Below are 22,718 nucleotides of genomic sequence, written 5' to 3' on the forward strand. Positions count from 1 at the left end.
ACATCGCGTGATGTCAAGTTCAAAACCCCTAACGTATATGATAATGGCACTATTAAGAATTCCGACCGCAGCATGCGAACGAACTACGTGATAACAATCGGATTTGCTCATGGTTTGACAATTGCAAAATTCAAAAGATTTGAGGAGTTCATTGTGCCTGACGAGTCATTAGCAAGCTTGATGAATAATGGTACCACGCATTACAGCGCTAACGATTTTTTAGCCACAAATAATAAAACTTGACCTAACAGGATAAATATTTATCTAATAGATACCTTCCTCTATATACAATAGTAAAATACTTCTTTACAATCGTTAAATATTTTATTATTACATAATATGAAACTTCGTGAGTAGAATCCTAATAATTCCGACGAATTTTTTTCCACAAAGCCTAAAAGTATAGAGATAAACAAATAATAAATTAAACAAGATATGGATTTATATATTATAAACATAGTAAGGTTTTACTTTTTTACAAGAAATTAATAAAAACTTTTCATAACGCATAGGACATAAGATTAATTATTCTGCAACTTAAATTTAAGATGTTTGAATGTAAAATAATTAATAAATATAGAAAATAATAGACTGTACTGTATGAATATGTATATTGCACCTATATAAACCTAGGTATACAAAAATCCTGATCTTGGATAATATGTACATCAAAATTATAAGATTAAAGAAACCGTGAGAATGACCTGACATGAACAAGGAATTATACTAAGTACATATAACTTTTTTATTAATTAATTTATTCTAACGATTCAATTAAATATGAGTTACAAAAGAAATGAAACAATAGAATTAGTTAAAAATTGTGGGAATATAAATCGCTATATATAAGGTAGAGTCGCATGTTCGTTTTTAATATCTTTATGGTTAACATATATTTTCGCATGGATATATATTATGCATGTAGAAAATAATGAAGTATAAGTCTAAATTCTTCAAATATTATGATGATTATCACGATGATTGAGCGTTTTATAAAGTTATTTTCAAATACACTGTACTTACGACACTTCATTGCGATATGCGACTCGCGAGATTCTATACAATAATTACAATAATTTGTTTTTTTTTTATTTATTTATACAATAACCACAGATAAAAAATATATCAAACAATTATTTTTTTGTCAAATTATTATATGATTTATTTATAAAAACTTGCTGACATACTAACGTTCCCATGCGCTACAAATAGAAATGTTTTATTAACCTATCTATCTATGCACTGCTAGAAAAATCTTACTTCCAACTTGTATTATGATCGCGAAAAGTTGTAAGAATGTATGAATATTTGTTACTTGCATAAAAACAGCTTATCGAGTCTGTGTGAATTTTGGGTCACACTTAGTTTTGATTATAGTCTGGATTAGCAAACAGGCTACTTTCTTTACCCAAGTACCACACGAAAACGCTGCGTGTTTCAGCTAGTTTTCAATATAACCGAACCAAAAGTGACACATTATCTATCGTCACACTAGTATTAACGCCAGAGGCTGCATGGAGACGTGGGAACAACAAATAGAGAGCTGAGCAAATAAACGGAACCAGTAAACAACACGGGCCGATTTCGTGAGGACAAACTTTGAGAACCTAAACCTGCTTCAAGTGAATTTTCTTAACAAACAAAGGTAGTTAGAATAATTGAGTAAATATAAACGTGTTAACTGAACTTGGGACTGCTTTGCGGTTTTACTTTCAATGTGAAACTTTTATCGGGTATATGGGTCAAAATGGTTTTCATGGTTTTGATTCTATGAATGCTACCTACTATAATTTTAAATTGAATTGCTTTGGTAATTTTGTAATCTACTAGATCCCCAAAATACTTTTTAAATAGCACTCAAGGAAGTCACACTCTATAACGCAATATATAATAACAACACAATCACGTGCATTGAATTTGATTTATGTCAATACTAATATAAATAACTAGAAACGTAATACCAAGAGGACCCATACATTATTTAGAAAGCGACGCGTGAATGCAGTCAAGGTGAAAGAATAACTTACTAAGCATTAGTAGCACGTATCTAGATATGATCTGCATATTATCGGCTCCTGTTATTTATAGTATTACGTATTAGCACGTACCTGGAGAAGAAAGTATTAAGTACAGATAAAATGCAAATATTATGTTACGAGTACCTATCCAGGGTCCTTCGAGATAAAGTGACTAGTCATAAAGCGAATATGTATTTATGTATTTGTACAAGAATTCTTTCAATATTTTTAAATTTAAAATGCAGCATATCGAAACATAATATCTGATAGATACTAAAGTGCATATTACATAATAACAATAAATTTTACATCAAAATATAAGGAAGCTATTAAAAAAGTCTGACATTAAATAAAAAAAAATATTAGTAGTGACAAAACTTTTTGTTTGTTGCGATTAACATATTTCGTAAGTGATGGATTATTGTGTTTTCCTAACGAGGAGTAAGCACTAAGCATCTCTCGATAAAAGCATATTTCTGAAGAGATATAATGGTTTCGTGCATTGACCAATGGAACTCGAGATTTTCTTTCATTATTTCATTAAAATGTTATAAATTAAGATTTAATGCATGTGTGTCATTATTTAGTTCGAACGAAATATACAATTTCGTAAACGCACGGTCTATGCAAGTCTATGTCACGTTTAAATTGCATTTCAACATAAGCTCAACTTTAATTCAAAGCTTAATTCAATTGCACGAATTAACACTTAACTGCAAAAAATCCTTCAATTATAAAGTGTTTTGTGACGAATATATTTAAAAAGCATTTATGCCGTGAAATTCGTGCTTGTTGTTAAAACAATAGGTTATGTAGCAATTTTAAATTAACAATGCATAGGTTATTGCCAAGACGTTGTTATGTAACAAAACATGTTTGGTAAAAGTGTTATGTTTGAAAACAAATGCATAGCCATCTATATTCTTTATAAATTGCCCGAAGTGATTAATAAAACAATAAGAGCAAATTTTATTTGTAATTTCTAATGCACGACACGCAGATTATTAGGTAATACTTTTTGTAGGTTTAGAAAGCATCAAATATTACATTTTGTATAAGGAATATTTATTCAAAACATGTTTAAAGCTAAACGGTTTCTACATAATATTAGTGAACATAAAAAGAAGTCATGAAAAGACTGGCTTGTATGTAATAAAAGTTTACAACTCAGCAACTTACCACGGTTATCAGAGAATACAAACAGTGTCAAGAGAAAAGCATGTGTTTAAAAAAAAAGTTAATATACTCTTACAAAGATATTAGCTCTAACGGAGCCAAATATGTTGAACACGATATTTGCAATTTAAATAAATAACAGTATATCTTTAGTTATTCATATCGTAGATAATTCAAGAAAAGCTTCCTTCGAAATTAAATACCTATATAGAACTTGAAGCAAAAAAGCACAAAAACGAAGCCGAAAATGCCTTAAAATCGCAGGTTCAAGAGAAATGTTAACTTTACCTAGGTTTACCCACTTCTGCAGTGACACAATATTATATGTTTTTAAAGTACCATTGTAACCATTAATTTTTCTGCTAGCTTTTTCATACTATTTCTTTTTCTGGGAGCTAACTCTCACATAATTACGAGTAACTCTTGTATTCAACATTTCCGTGTTGTCCGAGGGAAAACTATGTTTTTGTGTTGAAGTGTCTATTGTATGACTTTTGTATTCAATCAATGCAAAGGTTCGCAAGGTTTGTAGTTACTAGATCGAATGGATTTTCGTTTCGTATAGCATTCTAAATACATAAATAATAACCATCACAAGGAAATCTTACAGATAACTTCATACTGAAATGTCATAACAGTTGTAAATTTGTTTAACCACAGATTAAGTATGGTTTAACTTTGTAAAATTAAATATTACTCCCTAGTCACAAATCATTCTAAGAAAATTATTATTCTTGTGTGTTACTTACTTTAAAAAGAAATGTCATTGTTAATATTAATGACTAAAATAATAAATTATTGTCGATACTAATGAACAGAATGTAACAAAAACATTGAACGTAATTAAAACTTGGTTCTAGTGTAAATTCTCACGCGACAAAGCGAAAATTGTACCAAATTATATTTGATATATTAGTTTTCATAAAAATTAATATGTCACGGACAAACTGACTAATCGAAAATCATTTATATTGCCAGAAACTTGAAGAAAATTTAAAATATCAAATGAACTTGACTAAATGATTAATTCTCTACATTATTATGCAAGATGAAAAAACGATATATCATAAATTTTCGACTTATAGAATAAACTTCACCTCTAATGTAGTAGCACTCAAATTAATTTTGTATGAAAGTGAAAAGTATATAACGGTAACATTAGGTATGCATTAGACTTCCAGACACATTACACAAAATCATATAGAAATCAATTAATTACGTTTAGTGGTTAACCAACAATGTGAATTTACAAATTATTTCAATACAAAAACAATAAACATGTATTTAGATTTACTTCGACATTACTGCAAGAACACACAACTTAATCAGACCTCCATGAAAGCTCTAATCATAAACATAGATTAACAAACTAGTCCACGCTTAAGGCAAGCAGCAAAAGCAATTTTGTTTATGGAGTGTTACATAAGCCTACCAATATCAATATCTTATCTAACAAATTGTTTGTATGTCTGTTCTCACCTCTTCCGGTGCGGTTTGTTTGTATAATCATTGTTATGCAGTAGCGTGATTCACTTTTGACTTTCGAGGAACGAAAGACGACTGGATTTTTAATGGGTATATTTTTCTATGGAATTTATGAATGAAAATTATGTATACAGCTTTAGAATTTATCACTTGACGTGTTGAGTATCAAATATTTTTATTTATAAAATTAATAAACATACAGTCATTATCATGCTATGCTAGTATAAATAATTTAGAACTTATATGTTAGTAAAATTAAAAAAAAATATATGGTAAACAAAACGTCGAGTTGGTCTCCTTATTTTTTAAATTTTTCGTTGTACTAAAAATAACAATGTATTGCAAGTCTGTCTACAAAAACCGTAAACGTTTATTCTATCATCAACATAAAAACATAATGAAACATGTTTTTCAATACATTATTCGCTAAATAAGGGTCATCTAACGGTGAATGCTGATTCGATCACGATTAACAATACATTAATTAATGCTATCTAGAAACAGACATCACGAAACGCTTTGATTTGAATATTTTAATAAAGACCGCCTTCGAAGTACCAGCTTTAAGTTGTAACTTGTAACAATACATTAACATGCATGCATACTAGATATCAAAGATTTGACTGTATAAATTACTTGGATTTCACAGCATAACGTATAAGAAAAAAATAAAGAAAAGAAAAATATTGTATTTGAAAACTCTATGGCGCGGGCGTCCTTAAATAAATAAATAATTCCAAGTTAAAGCTAGAAACTCATACCCTTCGTTCATGCTATTTTCCCTTATAATAGCATTAACATATAATATATCGCAATTCGCAGAAAGCAAATAACATGTATCTAGTATAATCCACAATACGCAGCTGCATAATTGATGGACATAAATGAATGGTTAATAACAGCATTATGCACAATCTTTTCACTTCTCACGCCAGTTTGTAACAAGGAATGCGTATACAGTTTCAATGCAAATAAACCCCATTAATTATGAAGCGTTCAATGGCTCTCTGTCTGTGCTATGCTTCGGTGTACCTACGCTTTGATAGTTTTTCCAAATAAAATAGCTGATTCGTGAGAACATATTCCGAGATTTTCTTTTGAAATAAATAAATAATTTATATTATGTATGTATATTGTATACCCACGATATAGGCAGTCAAGTATAAAGGATGAATATTTAATCAATGCTAGTCTTATAAGCGCGAAATTGTATGTTAATTGTTAGTTTGTCCTTCTCTCTATAATAATACTAATATAATATGTCATGACTTTTTTGCATAGTGACACAAACCACGCAAAAGAGGCCGTCGGCTAATCTTCTTATATATAAAAATGAATCGCAAAATGTGTTGGTAAGCGCATAACTCGAGAACGGCTGAACCGATTTCGATAATTCTTTTTTTATTATGTTCCTTGAAGTACGTGGATGGTTTTTATGTAGAGAAAACGTAAATATTATGTACCACGGGCGAAGCCGGGGCGGACCGCTAGTCTTATATATAAAAATGAATCGCAAAATGTGTTGGTAAGCGCATAACTCGAGAACGGCTGAACCGATTTCGATAATTCTTTTTTATTATATTCCTTGAAGTACGAGGATGGTTTTTATGTAGAGAAAACGTAAATATGTACCACGGGCGAAGCCGGGGCGGACCGCTAGTCTTATATATAAAAATGAATCGCAAAATGTGTTGGTAAGCGCATAACTCGAGAACGGCTGAACCGATTTCGATAATTCTTTTTTTATTATATTCCTTGAAGTACGAGGATGGTTCTTATGTAAAACGTAAACATGTACCACGGGCGAAGCCGGGGCGGACCGCTAGTTATATATAAAAATGAATCGCAAAATGTGTTGGTAAGCGCATAACTCGAGAACGGCTGAACCGATTTCGATAATTCTTTTTTTATTATGTTCCTTGAAGTACGTGGATGGTTTTTATGTAGAGAAAACGTAAATATTATGTACCACGGGCGAAGCCGGGGCGGACCGCTAGTCTTATATATAAAAATGAATCGCAAAATGTGTTGGTAAGCGCATAACTCGAGAACGGCTGAACCGATTTCGATAATTCTTTTTTATTATATTCCTTGAAGTACGAGGATGGTTTTTATGTAGAGAAAACGTAAATATGTACCACGGGCGAAGCCGGGGCGGACCGCTAGTCTTATATATAAAAATGAATCGCAAAATGTGTTGGTAAGCGCATAACTCGAGAACGGCTGAACCGATTTCGATAATTCTTTTTTTATTATATTCCTTGAAGTACGAGGATGGTTCTTATGTAAAACGTAAACATGTACCACGGGCGAAGCCGGGGCGGACCGCTAGTTATATATAAAAATGAATCGCAAAATGTGTTGGTAAGCGCATAACTCGAGAACGGCTGAATCGATTTCGATAATTCTTTTTTTATTATATTTCTTGAAGTACGAGGATGGTTTTTATGTAGAGAAAATGTAAATATGTACCACGGGCGAAGCCGGGGCGGACCGCTAGTGTTATAATAAACTTCTGAATAAGTTTTTCTAATCGAATCCATTCAACTCAGAATCTAATTATATACTGAAATGTAAGTTTTATTTTAGTTTTTAAAAAGTTTATGTATTTCGGCCAAGCCGTTATCATTTCTATTCAGCAAGGCCCACTTAAATGAGCTGATTATTTTCTGGTGTATGTGTACAGTTATTTGGTAATATTTTACACTTTTTTTGAAGTCGCAATTAAATGTAACATTATTTCATATTTCCAGCGAAAATTAATAATAAATGGAATCATAATAAGTTTTAGTAAGAATAATTCGCTCTCAATTCTAAATATTAATTTTATATATAAAATGATCCAGGGAATTGCATCACCAAGATGGCGGATATAATATAATATTATATTGGAGCAGAAACAGGTGAGATCCCAAAGGTATTATGTGAATGTTTTGAAAGTAACGGACCAAAGTCACATACCGTAAAATAATTATGTATGGCATGCGTATAATATTTTGCAAACAAACAGATATTGTGAAATTAGAATTGTATACTTTCATCTTTTCGAAAATTTGCTAGATAAATATTTTCAATTAAATGTGAATTTTCCAGATAAATTATTTGGAGAAGATAATTAAACCGATGTTTCTAGTACATTATAATTTTTCTATCGTTTTAGAATTTTTGTCTCATACAAATCGTCAATTAATCAATCCCAATTAAAAAAGTTTTATTGGCTCTAATTTTTCCAATCAATATTCATTGCCATAATTGATAACCCATTATAAGGAACTATAATTTAATTAACATTGTATTTGAAAGCGGCACCTCCATATGCTGTCCCCAAAATGGTGATGTTGACGCGTGATCGACAGCTACGGCCGATGAAAGCGTGCCGTTGCCCCATATACATTGTTATATAAAACAATAATTAAGTTTTATGGTGAAACTATGTGATTATATTTGCATGTAGGCTGGCAGTATTGGACCAAATTATTGACAAATTATATGTTTCGGTACCGTTCGGCACGTGAGTGGCAAACAGATTCGATGAAAGGCTTTCAGCAATTAATTATAGTAAGCTATGTATGGCAAAAAGAAGTCAATATTTGAGTACAAGCAAAAAGCCTCGGTCTACTTTCTGATTAAATTAAAAAGCATACTCTCGATTTTGTTACGGGCGCAATTGCAGCACTCGCATTGCTTATATCACTTCTTCTTCTTAATATTACTTCGTTTCTTTTGTAAGTTTCAGGTTCTACCTCTACTATACAGGATATAGTGTAAAGCACAAATGAAATGGATTATTTAATTAGAGATTATCGATATAAACTTCCCAGCTCTAAGTCGGCCAAGGCATGACCGAGGTCAGCTCCAGCATTGTCAGAGATGATCGTGGTCATCGAAGCGAAGCAGTGAATTGGAGCCAATTCTTCAACAAACTATTGTTATAGGGATGTCCGCGTTTCAAGTAATTATTCCGATTATCATCACTAGAACCCGAAATTGAAATATAGCTGTTGTGATTTTAATACAATCAATAGATGCGGAACAGTCAAAGGGTTTATTTTTAAAATAAAATCTATCAAACGTACATCATTTTCATTATTTCTTATCAATGATTTCTTGCCTTTTATATGTAAACAAATTGTGGTAAATAAAGTACCCATTACAAGGTTACATCCTTATTTCATTTTATGACTTAGAAATAATAAATATATAGAAGCTCTAATAACATTTAACCTACGCACTATTAATAAAAGAGACAAGTCTTCAAATATTGAGACGACTTTACTAATTTGGGTCGGATGATAATTAACAAGGTGTCATTCGATCCCAAAGATCCAAACAAATACAGCTGACATTTTATTATCTTCTAAACAACATTATATTATGCGTATATTTTTGTGGATTTATTTCCACGATATTCAATCAGGTAATATATTTGTAGAATACTTGAATTGAAAAGAGAGGAAAACTAATTATAAACATTCAAATGACAAACTCAAATCTTAAACTGTTTTTCCTTTAACTAACCTTTTTTACAGCGCGTTCAATTGTAACGGTTTGGCAGTGAAAAGCCGTATCGAAGTAACAATTCAACATAATTAAAGAGAACGAATACTCCATTAAACAAAAGTATAATAAAATCTAATGAAACAGATAAGGCTTGGATGTAAACAGAACATGTTCTTGACCTGCATTGCCGTCAACCATTGTGCAGTGGGTGTTGATGATCGTAATCAGCATTGTATCAGTTACCTGCCTACATGTCACGAGAGTATTGACTTACATGGCAATCATACCCTGTCTTAAATAACAACCAAATGGCGATAATTTAACAACATTATATGGCCAGGACCACATATTCGTTCTAATGGTTATATTGGGCCCAATTAAACTCAAATACAAACAATTTTTCGCTTATTTTAGAAAGGTTTTAAAGTCGTTAAGGTTCTTAATTTGTTTGTTTACAAGTGGACCAAGAGGCAGTTTGGTAACATTTGTGTGGGTATTTCAAAATAATTAGAGTTATATGAAGATCTTGATAAAAATAACAATGTAAACAAAACAAAAAATGTCTTATTCCGTTTATACTTCAATGTCAGTATGATCATATAAATGGAGTTAGCCTTAGCTGGGAAGAATTCCGTTCACTGTTTATTCTGTTACATGATACATCAATTAATATAGAAGTATACGACTGAGTAGTAGCAGGACATGTAGCCAAACTACTTCAGAAAGCACAACTCGTTCATTATATTAGGACACATACCTATTCCCCATATAACATTACGAAACTGTCTCGGGAATTCACCCAGAGACAGCCACGCAATTTCCAACCCAGGCATAAATTACATGTATTATGTAATTCCCAAACACACTGCACATCGGAATATCAAACATCAATAAAATGAATGTAACTCATGACCTGTTTACAAACAAAAAGCCGACACACAAGGTTGCATTAAACTATTCTATTAAGTTATAAAATTGCAGAGGCGCGGCATGTTTTATAAAGTAGCGTTTATGTTAAAAATTGTACATCATAATGCAATAAAATATGTTCAGATATTAGTACGTTATTTTTATAATTGAGTATTAGTGAAACAGATATATTTACAGTTTTAACAGGTGTAAAAGCTTTTTAGACGTCAAATTATAATTGAAAATTTAAGAGGCTAGTATTTATTGATGAAAAGCTCTACATATGGAAAACTCTACATCAGTTAAGAGGCCGTCATCTACAGTTTCATGAAACGCTAGGCTTTGTATCGGAAATTCTTTTAAATCGAACCTAAGTACAAGTTTCTATAGCGATTCTCACGTTCACCACATACACTGGTGTATTCCACGAAGCCGATCAAGAGCGCCAAGTAACACGATACTGTAAGAAAATACCTTATGAACGTATCTTTATAAACCCTTGCGTGTGAACCGACTACTACGAAAAATTCGAGGCCTTGACACGTGGATTAAGTCGTAGATATTAATTAAAATGACACTTGTTTAAGGTCACGGTTCAGACATGAATATTCAACCAAGCTGCCGTAATTTGACAGGTTTTGTGGATGGCTATAATTGTTTAATTATCGTTTGCTAGCAGTTGTTATTTACAAATCGTTTTTTGATGCAATGAATAAACGGCATTGCTTTGTATATCTTGCAAAGAAAAATATAAAAAAATGATTAGAATTATAATTATAAAAGATGATTTAACTATGTATGACTAATTAATGTAACATATATATATATATGATTTTCCTCGCATATGAATCATTGCAAAACATTTCAAATCGCACCATTGTCGCCAAATATACAAACTTCATATGCATTTGTATTTTCAGTTAACATTATAACATTCAGCGAGTATTGTTTTTCTTATACGTAACAGAACGATATATATTGCATCATCGAATGTTAAGATCCGATTGTCAGTCCTTATTTAGCCACCACTCAGCAGAGTTGACGTGATGTCAGTAACCTCTTATTATATCGCCTGTAAAAACTAAATATCGCTTGCTCTGTCCATTCTGTTCTTTTTACGTATTATGTAATCATGAATGTCAGAACGTTATGTGGAGAAAAAATAGTAAACCAAAGCCAACCTGGCAGCCGTAATATCTATGAGATAATTGTCTGTACGGATGAAGAACTGTTAAAACGTGGTTAGGAAAAAGTATTTTAAGTAAAATATGAAGTTTTCAATGAAAAGATTATTCATATTGGTCGGTTTTAAATCCTTCCTGCCCTTGAACTTGAATGAGACGCAGTAAAATCAAAGAACAATTGTATTAATTTTTATGGCAATTAAATTAAATTAACGACAAGTTCAAGAATATCGGACTATCTAAATAAGCGAAGCGCGATTAGATACGCCTATGCAGTTTTTGCATAAAATATATCGCAAAAAATTCAATATTTTTCGAATTTAACACCGAATAAGTTCTACAAATTACCTTTATATTACATGATATATTATCCATGGAACATCGCTTTTTAACAACTAAAACATTCGCTTACCTTAAGTAATTTGCTCAGTATTACAGCAAGACATTTTTACGAAAAGAATCCCCACCTGCAACAAGAGAAGTACTTAATCAAAATTATGAAAACATAATGTGATTTCTTAAAAGTAATTATGTATTATGTAATTCACTGGATATTATCCAAAACCTGTCGCTTGCATAATGTCGTCAAGTGCATCACGTGTCATTCACCTGGAGTCTGCCGGGCCGCTGATTATTTCTTTATTTAATACTTTCACTGTATTATTTGTATATCGGAATACAATGTATAATTATTTGGTCTACTTCCGACTTAATATAGAAAACGTAATTAAGTCCGCACGCAATTCAAATGAATTAAATGCAATGACAACAAATTCTAAGCAATTGTACTCGACTTATTTTATTCATTTGTTGCATTTATTTGACAATCATGCTTATTACAAGTTCCTATTTGTAAATCGTTATCTAATAAATATATAGAACTGTTCAACGTATTAATTTTAATTGAAATATCAAGCTATAACATAATATCAATAAATGTAGACGCATTATTACAAATGCATAAAGGAATCCCTATGACGGTAAGGAAATGAATTAAAGCACACATGTGAAGGGCTTCATATCCGTTTCCATGCATTTAACATTAATATGTGAATGAAATAATATATCCCATCCTTAATTAAAAGCTTTAAGGTTTGTTTACTAAAAGAAGAAGAATAATTTATACCTATATATGGATAGAGGCAATTCAGTGTGTAAAATTTTCAACAAATTATGTGTGAGACTGAAACTGAGGTAGTCATTAAGACTCCAAATTAGCTCTTTTAAATATTTAGAAGACTGTGTTAATTTACTTAATTGTCGGTAAATATTTAACCGCAAGTGGACAGCTGGGTAATTTGAAATAATCACCGCAGACTCGGATTACACATGCGTGCAACTAACTGCACTGGATTCTTCGTTAAATGCATAATGCTATGTTGAGACTTGAGATGCATGGAGAAATATATTTAGGTGTATAATTGTCACATATTTTACACAATTGCATAGTCGATCAGTGAAGGATTGCAAGCTATGTAGAGCTTGAATGTTTGCCTACTTCAAACAGTAAGCCTTATTAATACATAAACAAATATTGGCTTATTCATTTGTCCATGCAAAAATTCCATTTTTTTTTATAATTCTCCAAGTAACTGTTTTCAAATTAACTGAATAGTTGGTAAAACAACGTTGAAAGTTTGTAAGCAAACAAATATCATTCAAATCGAAAAAGTATGGTAAAGAACGCTTTCAACTGGCATTTTGACCATAATATTACGAAAGTACAAGCAAAAGACCTTTTACCTCAATAAAAAAGGCATATGCAATATAATAAATTCAAAGCAATCGTCAATACACGTCGAGACAGCGTCGTAATGATTCTTATCAACTTTCGCGTTCCGCACCTCTTTGCTCTTACACTTTCCTTATGCCCTTACATGATTGACTTTTTATCACTTTCTGATTGTTAGATTGTTTGTACAAATATGGGCTGTGGTAGCTCATATCATGGCACTGGTAAGTATAAAAAATATTAGCAAGTAACTATTTACAGCGAATGAGAAATAACCAGAAAATGTAGAGTTTGCTACTTGCGTGTATTTCGAAAGACCAACAACAATAGTAAATTCATAAAAAAATCCTGACTCAGAGCGTTATTGAACTTTGCAAAGTAAACTATTGTAACTTGCATTGAGGTGTTGATTCTTATTGTAATGCAATTTTGTTATCTTTGTACACATTATGCAGAAAAAAACATATTAATTATAATTATTTCTTTAAAGTGTTTTTTACGCAAGCATGTCTGTAGATTATCGATAATAGATATATCTTATATTTATTAAAAATACTTGAAGTATAAATCATTCCTTTATACATATAAAAATTTGACTACTTACATTTTGATAATTTCTAGAGAACTGATGTCTAAGAATTATTCTTGAGCAACATTGTTTGATGTTAATTAAAATTATTAAAACCAAGGTCTATAATTCGCAACCATATTCGTTTTTAGAATCATTACTGTAAACGTGGTTATTATAAAATTATCGTGCTTATATGGTATTTATTTTATAATGGTCTCATTTCATTACATCTGCGTGGTGGTAAGCAGATAATATACTCAACAATAAACATTAAACTAACATCCAAGTTTGCCACTAAACATGCAAAATACTAATATTTCATTAACTCTTATTATAACTAGAAATCCTACTAATATTATAAATGCAAAAGTTTGTGAGAATGGATGGATGTTTGTTTCTACTGAACCGATTACAATTAGATTTAGTATATAGGTCGCTGAAGAACCAGAATACGACATAGGCTTTTTACCCTGAAAATCCCATAGAAACGGGAACTATGCGGGTTTTTCTTTGAAAACGCGGGCGAAGCCGCGGGCGGAAATCTAGTTCATAATAATTTTGTTACAAAACTTGATTGTAAGGGGAAATTTAGGGTTTTTTTATTGATAAGCTCGAAGGCTTAATTGATTACGCGATTCAACATCAAACGGAATTAGTCACCAGTAAGCTTAATATAAATTATTATTCAATTAGAAATTCATTCAAGTATTGGCAATTTCTTACTTGCAAAGAACATTTAACGCTTACGCCCTTTACTTGCAAAACTTTGCAACAAATTAAAGTGATCGACTTTCATAATTTGATTGATATAGATATCGGTATTTTTCTTTCACGGACTATTTATACCGTTATAATATAATATTCAGTAATGCTTTGTAACTTTTCCTCAATTCTAAATTATACAAACTTTTTTTTCTTAACTGTATTGTTAAAACTGATTGATATGATTGATTAACAGTCATGAATGAATTCATTCAAACTGTATAGTACGTTTATTGCATTTATAAAAATTACCACTTTATATTATGACCTTTTTATACCCCTAAGTGATAGCAGAACGTTTGTCTAGACTAGTGAAACTAGATGAACTTTGAAAAGCTCGTGTAATATTGACTAAAGAGTTGAGAGTTGTTTGAGTTTTACAATTGAACTATTATATTAATTCTATTTTATATTGTGGCACCGATGTTCCGAAGCGATGATGCATGTCGTGTGTGTGGTCACTGCTTTCCATGATGTCTCTTAATTATGTCAAATAGTTCTGCACTAAAATTGAATAAGTCCTCACTTAATCTAGTAAATATTGAACTTGACTTATAATTCATTCATTTATTCATTTAAATTTGAATACCAGTATTCCACAACGTCAGGACATGAATCACAATTTAGTTATTATTTAAGTATTATAGATCTAAAGGAGGCGACACTTTAAAGTTCCAAAATCATCTAATCGCACGCTGTGTTGTGTCCTATTTATTTGAATAGCACAAAGTTGGTTCATGGCGTCCCCATTCCCTACCCTTCTAAAGGTACCAGTATGACGACAACTCGAAATAAACAATCATATCGGTGACAGTCAATTTATATAACTCATGTATTCGCTGTTACAGTAATTCATTAAAAGCAAGTAATCTAACCGGTACTTTCAACGCAGCCGCCGCGCCCAAATGGGCATAATATTAATAGCTTAGTTCAACCGTGGAAATTAGACCAATAGTCGAGGTTATTACGAAACATAAAAATGTGAATATTGGTCACGCTTCATTATTTATAATCTAAGGTTTAGTAGATGAAAGTAATTGGGACAAAGATATTTTATCGTTAATCGTTTCAGCTGTTGTAGCTCGTGTGTAGCGAATGACAATTAAACTTATATTTCGGGTAAATTAATAATGCCTACAGTCAAGGCTATATAGCTAAAATGTGCAGCATTAACCTATATTGAACACATAGTTAATTGTTAATTGTAGCGTCTCCTAATAATTGATAATTAATTTTAATGACATGTGAATTCAAATGCCCCTAAAGCTGGCAGAGTTGGAATATGTTTTTTTTTTTTTAATAAATTTCAAATTTATTCATTTTAAATTGGTGCCAATAATAGAACTACCACTATATCGGTAGATGTTATTTCGTAAAACCATTAAATATTTACAAAAACAAGCCGGCGTAATCTACAAAGTAAATGCAGTATCTAGTTCAGTCGCAGAGGCATGTCACGTGAAAATTTATGCGTTCGTAAATATTAGCTAGATTCGTTTGAATATTAAGCAAGTTCCGTTCTGAATTTTAAAATGCGTTCGCGTGTATGATAATACATTACCTATTTGCATGTTTGTATGTTTATAGCTATTGTTATTACGATTATATCTAAGTTATAAATTAGGTAGACATTCAATTTTATACTAGCCAGTCATGAAGGTTCTTTAATGCGTTTTTATTTTATTTTAATAAATGATCTTGGTATTGAGTTCACATAGAGATTAGTTACGTTTCTATTTCGTTCTGTATTCAATCAAAAAACCTGTATTTGATAGCCATATAACATTTTTGGAAAATATTTTGTGTCCATCCACGCGATAAATAAGCTTATAAAATATTAATTTCCAAAGGCTTTACGACATAAACGCCTAATATTTAAATGTCAAGACATGTCGGTATTCTCCGCGTGTGCCTGCATTCAATAAACAGTAAATAATTATAAAGAAGTCTAACAAGAACAAGCCCATAATAAATTCTTGTCGGCCTGTCGTTCACAATGTACAGTACATTAACCAGTGACATAATTCACTGTAACTTAAACGTAACTTCTGATTGTGATCTGTGGACAGTCACTAGCAAAAGCTTTTAGCGAGATAAATAATTAAATTCCGCGAAATTAGAAAATGTCACACTTTTATAATTTGCTGCTCCACATAGATACAGTTAAAAATGTCACATATTTTTAGATATTACTGGCTTGGTTTCTTTTTATATCCTACTTGTAATGAACGTGTATACTCCTGGTATAAAATAAATAAATAAGTCGCTGTCCGTTGAATTTCATAGAAGTAGACCGTTTCGTAATTTAATACGGTATAACAGTATTAGCTTGATGCATCTTACACAATTACTGGTCAACGAACTGAAGAAATAGTTATAAAATAATTATGTTATCCAAACATATTGTAACATCCTAATTTTAGTGATATATTAGCTATAATATGAGCTTCGAAAAAATATAACCAAGCCTGTGTAGGAACTCAATACTTTAACATTTACATACCAACTGCGTCTCTCTATTCCACATCGCTTTATAAATATGACATATAACCCGAACAATTTAAAAGTACAATACAAAATGTAGAACAACCTTCTTTACTTCAATATACCCGTTGACATAAACAAAACAATAGAGCCTACAGGGCACGGCCGGATGTGCGAGGAACACCCACACCGATATTTGATCTAAACACACGATGCACAGAACACCCATTAAACATATAAATTATGCGATAACTCAAAAGTTACACAATAACCTGTCATGCTTATTACCGACTTTCATTCTTAGATAAGCTTTAAATGGTGATATCCTGCCTACTTAATTTATTTTTTAAAAGATTCGTAGCGTTCTTTCTACTATCTACAGATAAGTTTATACCTTCTATTGTAAAACCTTATTGTTTTCGTTTAAAAAAAATACTTCGTTGTCTTATGTATACGTAATACGTATCTTAAACTGAAAATTATCTTTATTCAAATGCATTAATGATAATGCCATTACATGATAATAAATTATGATTCTATAAATATATCTACTATATTCATTAATCTTCAACTTCGTTTGACTCTTCCGAGAATAACCGGCATATAATTAATCCAAAAAACAAAAATAGTAAAGTATGTTAAATACGGTACAAGCAATACGATTAAGAATAAAATATAAATAATTATGTTGTTTTACATCCGATATTAAATATGAATTCAGAGAATATGAACGCTAAGAATTGAGAACCTTCATATTTTTTGTGAACATCGTTTAATTGGATAATCGGATGTATATTTTTTAGTTCGATTCCCGGTCGAAGCAAGTGAATTTTCAAAAAACTTTGAATGCAGTTATATTTCTTTTGAAAAAATAAAGGAATGTTTCCTTTCATCAAAAATCACTGTCTTCAGTATTTCAAGTACTTTCCCTCCAGGGCCCATCAAAAATTTCCATTTTGTATACACAAATTATAATTTATAAGTATAGATACTTATTCAATGTTTGAATTTAAAACTGATATCAATTGAGAAGATTATGTAAATCTAAAAAATTAAGAAACTATTTATGACAGTACCTATTTCCGAAAGCATTATCAACACCATAACAATTATTGCGATTATTGTGTAATATTATAAAAGTTACAAAACCATTCAATTCTTTGACGAAGTGTGTAAATGAGTAATGATTGTATAAAACACTTTTTGACGATTTAATGGTTTCTAGCTCCTTTTGTACACACACATTCTCCCTTACAAATGAATCTTTATACTTAAATTTATTTTTACTTTAATAAATATGTAATACTAAATATCATTGATTGACCATATATAAAATTTCCCCTCGATTTAATTTAGATAAAGTATGTATGTACAAATTGAAATAATGGCTTTTAATTGTATGCACCTCAAAAAGTTCTTATAAGCATTTTTATACGTTGTGCAGTTATAATTGGACGATAATTTCATAATTTAAGCCGCCAATTGTGGATTTTTCTCATAAGAATGTTGCCAGTAAAGTCGGTCAGTTAAAAAACGTCGACGCATCATTGTTCTCTGTGCTCTATTTATTCAAACTAACCGCTATTCTTCGTAGACGATTGTATTGTTTTAAATAAGAATTTTCTCATAAAGAGTAATTATGTCAACGTTAATAATTCTGGGTAGCCATTTGAAAAAAGATTGCATCTTTGATACGGTAATGAAGGTTTTAAATTTTTTAAGTTAATCGTTTCGTCCTGGATATTCTTATCAATAAAACTGCATAAGAAGAGACAAAAAATCCTATAAAATTTAAGAATTTCTATAATTGCTTTTTTTCACAATGAGATAAATTAGATGTATTACGCTCAAAGAATATCAACCACTACCTACCATTATTTTAATTAATGTTAATTTTATGAAAATTAATATGTCGATGCTACTAATTTAAATACAAGAGTTCACACGGTAGATTTTTGCAATACGTAATTATTTAGGTTTGCAAAATGTGTTAGTTTCCGTCGTTTTAATCTTCATTAAGTTCACGCGTTTGTTAATCATCTCTTTAAATTGTAGAAAATGAGGACCTGATGCAAGATGTATATTATATACACAGATTACACGATGGGTAAGTTTTATAGTATGTATCTGTGACGATGGTAAATTAAGGACGTAGTATCTGATTTGGCATTGTCATTTGGTACCTGTTTAGTCTTTATACTTAAATGTTGCGCAAGATTGAAGATAAATTTTTAAATAGAGTGTAGTATTAACTGATAATTATTTTATTTTTTATTTATTAATTTACGTTTTATTTTAAAAGACCTAATAGAATTTAGTAGACCTAATATTAACATGGTGTTTATTAATGTTTATATGTATAGCACTATCAACTCATGTTTGTATATATACATATTGTTTTTATTTTATTTAAAACAGAACCACAAATCTTTTTTCCCACAGTTTTTATATGCAACATATCAAGGCTACGTCTGAAAAAATTGATAACCGTAAAAAGCAAGATCACGGTATATTAACACATTTTAGCTCTAGACGTAGACTCGTCTAGCCGCCTACCAAAATGGGTAGATGACTCATATATCTGCTAGGGAATGTGTTGAAGAGTTGACTCCGATTAATTAAGCGCGTGCGCAATAAATATCTTACATGTTTAATTGACTACTACAAAGCTTCACGCTTTTAAATGGCGAGGTTATGTAATTGCTGTGCGTGTGCTAATACATTTGCCTGAGGCAGGCAATATTTCTTTTATCATAGCCGCATATAGTAGCTATATTTCATACTCGAATCGATTTAGGTTTGGAACCAAATTTGTCACGACGACTTCTCGACAAAATCTTTCACATTCACTCGTGACGACAATAACCGCCAATTTAAGCGGTGCTTCTGCTGACCTCAAAGAAATCCAGTGTACACGTGTAAAACCCGTAATACTTGCACAGCAGACCACCTGGCGCTTTACCATCGCATCTCGCTTAAAATGAGGTTTAAATGCACGTTGACATAAAACCATCAGTACCGAAGAACAAAATGTATGCCCAAATTGCACTTGAATTTTTTTTTTAATATGATAGCGTTGTTAACATTTTATATAAAGTTCTCTAAATACATTTTAGCTGATAAAAGTTTATTGATTCATTGTTAATTATCAATAACAATTACAAGAATTCAATAAATCTAAGATGCTCTTACTACACGTTTTAACGATTTAAAAGACATGCTAAACTCTATCTAATACCAAGGTAATAACAGGAATGTATGAAAGAGAAAATGAGCGCAGTCACCAGATATCTGGTAAATACCACACATTCCCAATTTCGCAGTCAACACAATACAAATCACAATACATCTCGCGGTTTGACAAGTCGATAAAAATTCACTTTCTAGTATCTATTGGCACTTGGCACCAGTGGTAGAAGCGGTACGACGGCACGCGACGGTAACGGAATCACGCATTAGTGTCAGTCACACACATCGGACACACCTTAACGCATCTGATGTTAGGAATCATTTAGTTCCGGCGGATTCTTTAGAAAGCATACGCAAGGCGAACGAACTTTATTACTTCATAGATAATGCTGAGTAACGGCTAAGATTAACTGGGGCTTAAGCTTCTTCGAGCGGCAGAACTGTGGGAGGTTGCAATAATGACGAATCAATTTCAAGTACTTCGTATCAAAAGTGGAAGATCGAAGAAATAGCATCGTAATCTTAACGGTATTCTATAATGTATAGGTAGTATGGCTACAATAACCATATAAAATAAATTATCAGTAGCGTTTGGCGAAATAGGATTTTTTATAAAAACAAATTATATACGGTGATTTTGAAAATAGAGAAACCAATTGCTTTCAATCTGACGAATAGTTAATCAAATTAACTTATCTTATAACGGATTACAAAGTATAAATTAATTGATATAACCTCTTGTTATAGAACAAAGGCTTGAAGCGCCTCAAAAACGTTTTAAGCTGTATAATTTTCAAGTATAAGAAACAACGCAATTAAAACTAATTTAAGAAGACAAAAGAACACATAATTTTTTCGCAACACGTACATATTACGGTGTAATGAGATGAGGACACGTGGGAATGACTTCAATAAGTCGTTAACCTTTGGCGATCGACTGCAAGTGAATGTTAGCTAATTAAATATTTGCTCGAGATCCACTTACTTTATTTAGGTAAATGCATTATGATGTAAGTATTTAGTTTCTGGGTGAGTTAATATATTAAAATTATAAAACCTCAAAGTGCAGAACTCTTTTCAGAGATGATGTCAATACTTTGTTTTGTTTTAGAGTGATTATATCTAACACCTTTTCTAAACTTGAATTAAAATACCAAGAATTATTTTCATATCCAACACATATAAACTATTTTCAACCTCTCTTAATAAACTGCGTGTACTTTCTCCGCCAAATACAGGAGAACAATTTGTGTCGACAGCAGTCACGAAGTTGGATACTATCGGAATTACATAGATATAAGTAAATAACAATACTTTCAATATTTTGTATCAAATAAATTGTTAACAAACGGAATTCTTAACTTTTATAATAAAAACTTGTTAATTATAACAAAATGAAAGATTACGTAAAACGTTAATTATCAACGAAACATTTTGTATCAAAATTTCAGCAACAATAATATTAGAATGTTACTTTTGAATATATTAAAATATCCTACCGGGTTTGCTGTATCGAATTATATTATAACAATCCTAAAAACAGTGAAGTTTTTTCATAAACGATGGCTTAATATTTCTATAGATATTTAATATTTCTATCATCATACATAAGTTTTATAACTTCACAGTTGGCTGAACAGTATTATAGCATTGTAACTACTAATTAAATTGTTTATTTATATTTTTCGAGGTATTTTATAGCGGAAATATTAGCCTTCCCGTTCATTTAAAACTGTTGTGTCAAATTGCTTAATACAGACTAATAGATAGTATAAAAAAATATACAATTTATTACAGTTGCTCGTGCCGGTTAGTATTTTAAAGATAGATGTGTAGACTAAGCCACATTACAATACATTGACTACAGACTATGAGTATGTCAAATAACAAATTTATTTGTTACAAACAAAATAGCAAAAACTCCGCTCTACATTTGCGCTATACAAAGACATATTTTTATATATATTCAAAACGTAAAATGTCTACCATAAAAATAACTAACTCGATAAACTTTTAAGTCATGTTTACTGCCACAAAATAAAAACCATATGCACTTCGTATGCATAACGGGGGGACACATTGTTCTCTCATTCAACCCAGGTATAGATGTAGCCATTACAGGAAATGCGTCCGTTTTACATCCCTGATTGTCTGTTATGTTTCCTGAATAAACCTCGAGATAATTCTTCTTAGAATTGCATGTGGAAATAATGTGAAAAATAGCAAGTATAATTCAAGCTAGAAAGAATTGTTTTTTAATAGGTATTGTGTTCAAACAGTTGGTATTTAAATATCAAGCTTATATGGATGTTGAATCTGAGCGAAATTGTTCTACAGTAAGATTAAGTGTTCCTTCTTTAGATTTAAACATAAATGATCCAAATTCCAAAGACTTGTCGTACAACAAATGCTGAAGAAATCACATAAATCAAAATGTATTGAAAGTAAATGTAATGAAACATGTTCAAATGAAAATAAAAAACAAATTATCTTTCGATAACAATCGCGATGGTTACGTTAACATTAATCAAAGTATATACAAGCTCCGTCTCATCCACCCACTATGCATAGTGCGATAATATATTTGCAATCTTCGCTCATTGGTTTTAAGGAATAAATTAGCTAATACAAGTTGCGAGCCTGCGGCAGACAGTACATCAATATTATTTAGACAATATCTATCAGATGTAATAACTAAACCAGTTGGG

At 31.0% G+C, this 22,718-nt stretch overlaps 1 protein-coding gene across 2 annotated transcripts in view; it reads right to left on the reverse strand.

The window, feature by feature from the left end:
- The window catches only part of LOC149902806 (uncharacterized), an 82,102-nt gene that overhangs the window by 37,103 nt on the left and 22,281 nt on the right, over nt 1-22,718 (reverse strand). The window contains exon 2 of one of the 2 annotated variants that reach the window (XM_090109653.1): nt 11,685-11,739. The exons of the other annotated variant lie outside the window; for it this stretch is intronic. The gene's annotated coding sequence lies outside the window, so the exon portion shown is untranslated. The remainder of the gene's footprint in view (nt 1-11,684; nt 11,740-22,718) is intronic. 2 annotated transcript variants of the gene reach the window in all.

Source organism: Colias eurytheme, chromosome 14 (assembly GCF_061535395.1).
Source record: "Colias eurytheme isolate Ceu_HAF_F1 chromosome 14, ilColEury1 Martin Lab GWU primary, whole genome shotgun sequence".
NCBI classification, from domain to species: domain Eukaryota; kingdom Metazoa; phylum Arthropoda; class Insecta; order Lepidoptera; family Pieridae; genus Colias; species Colias eurytheme.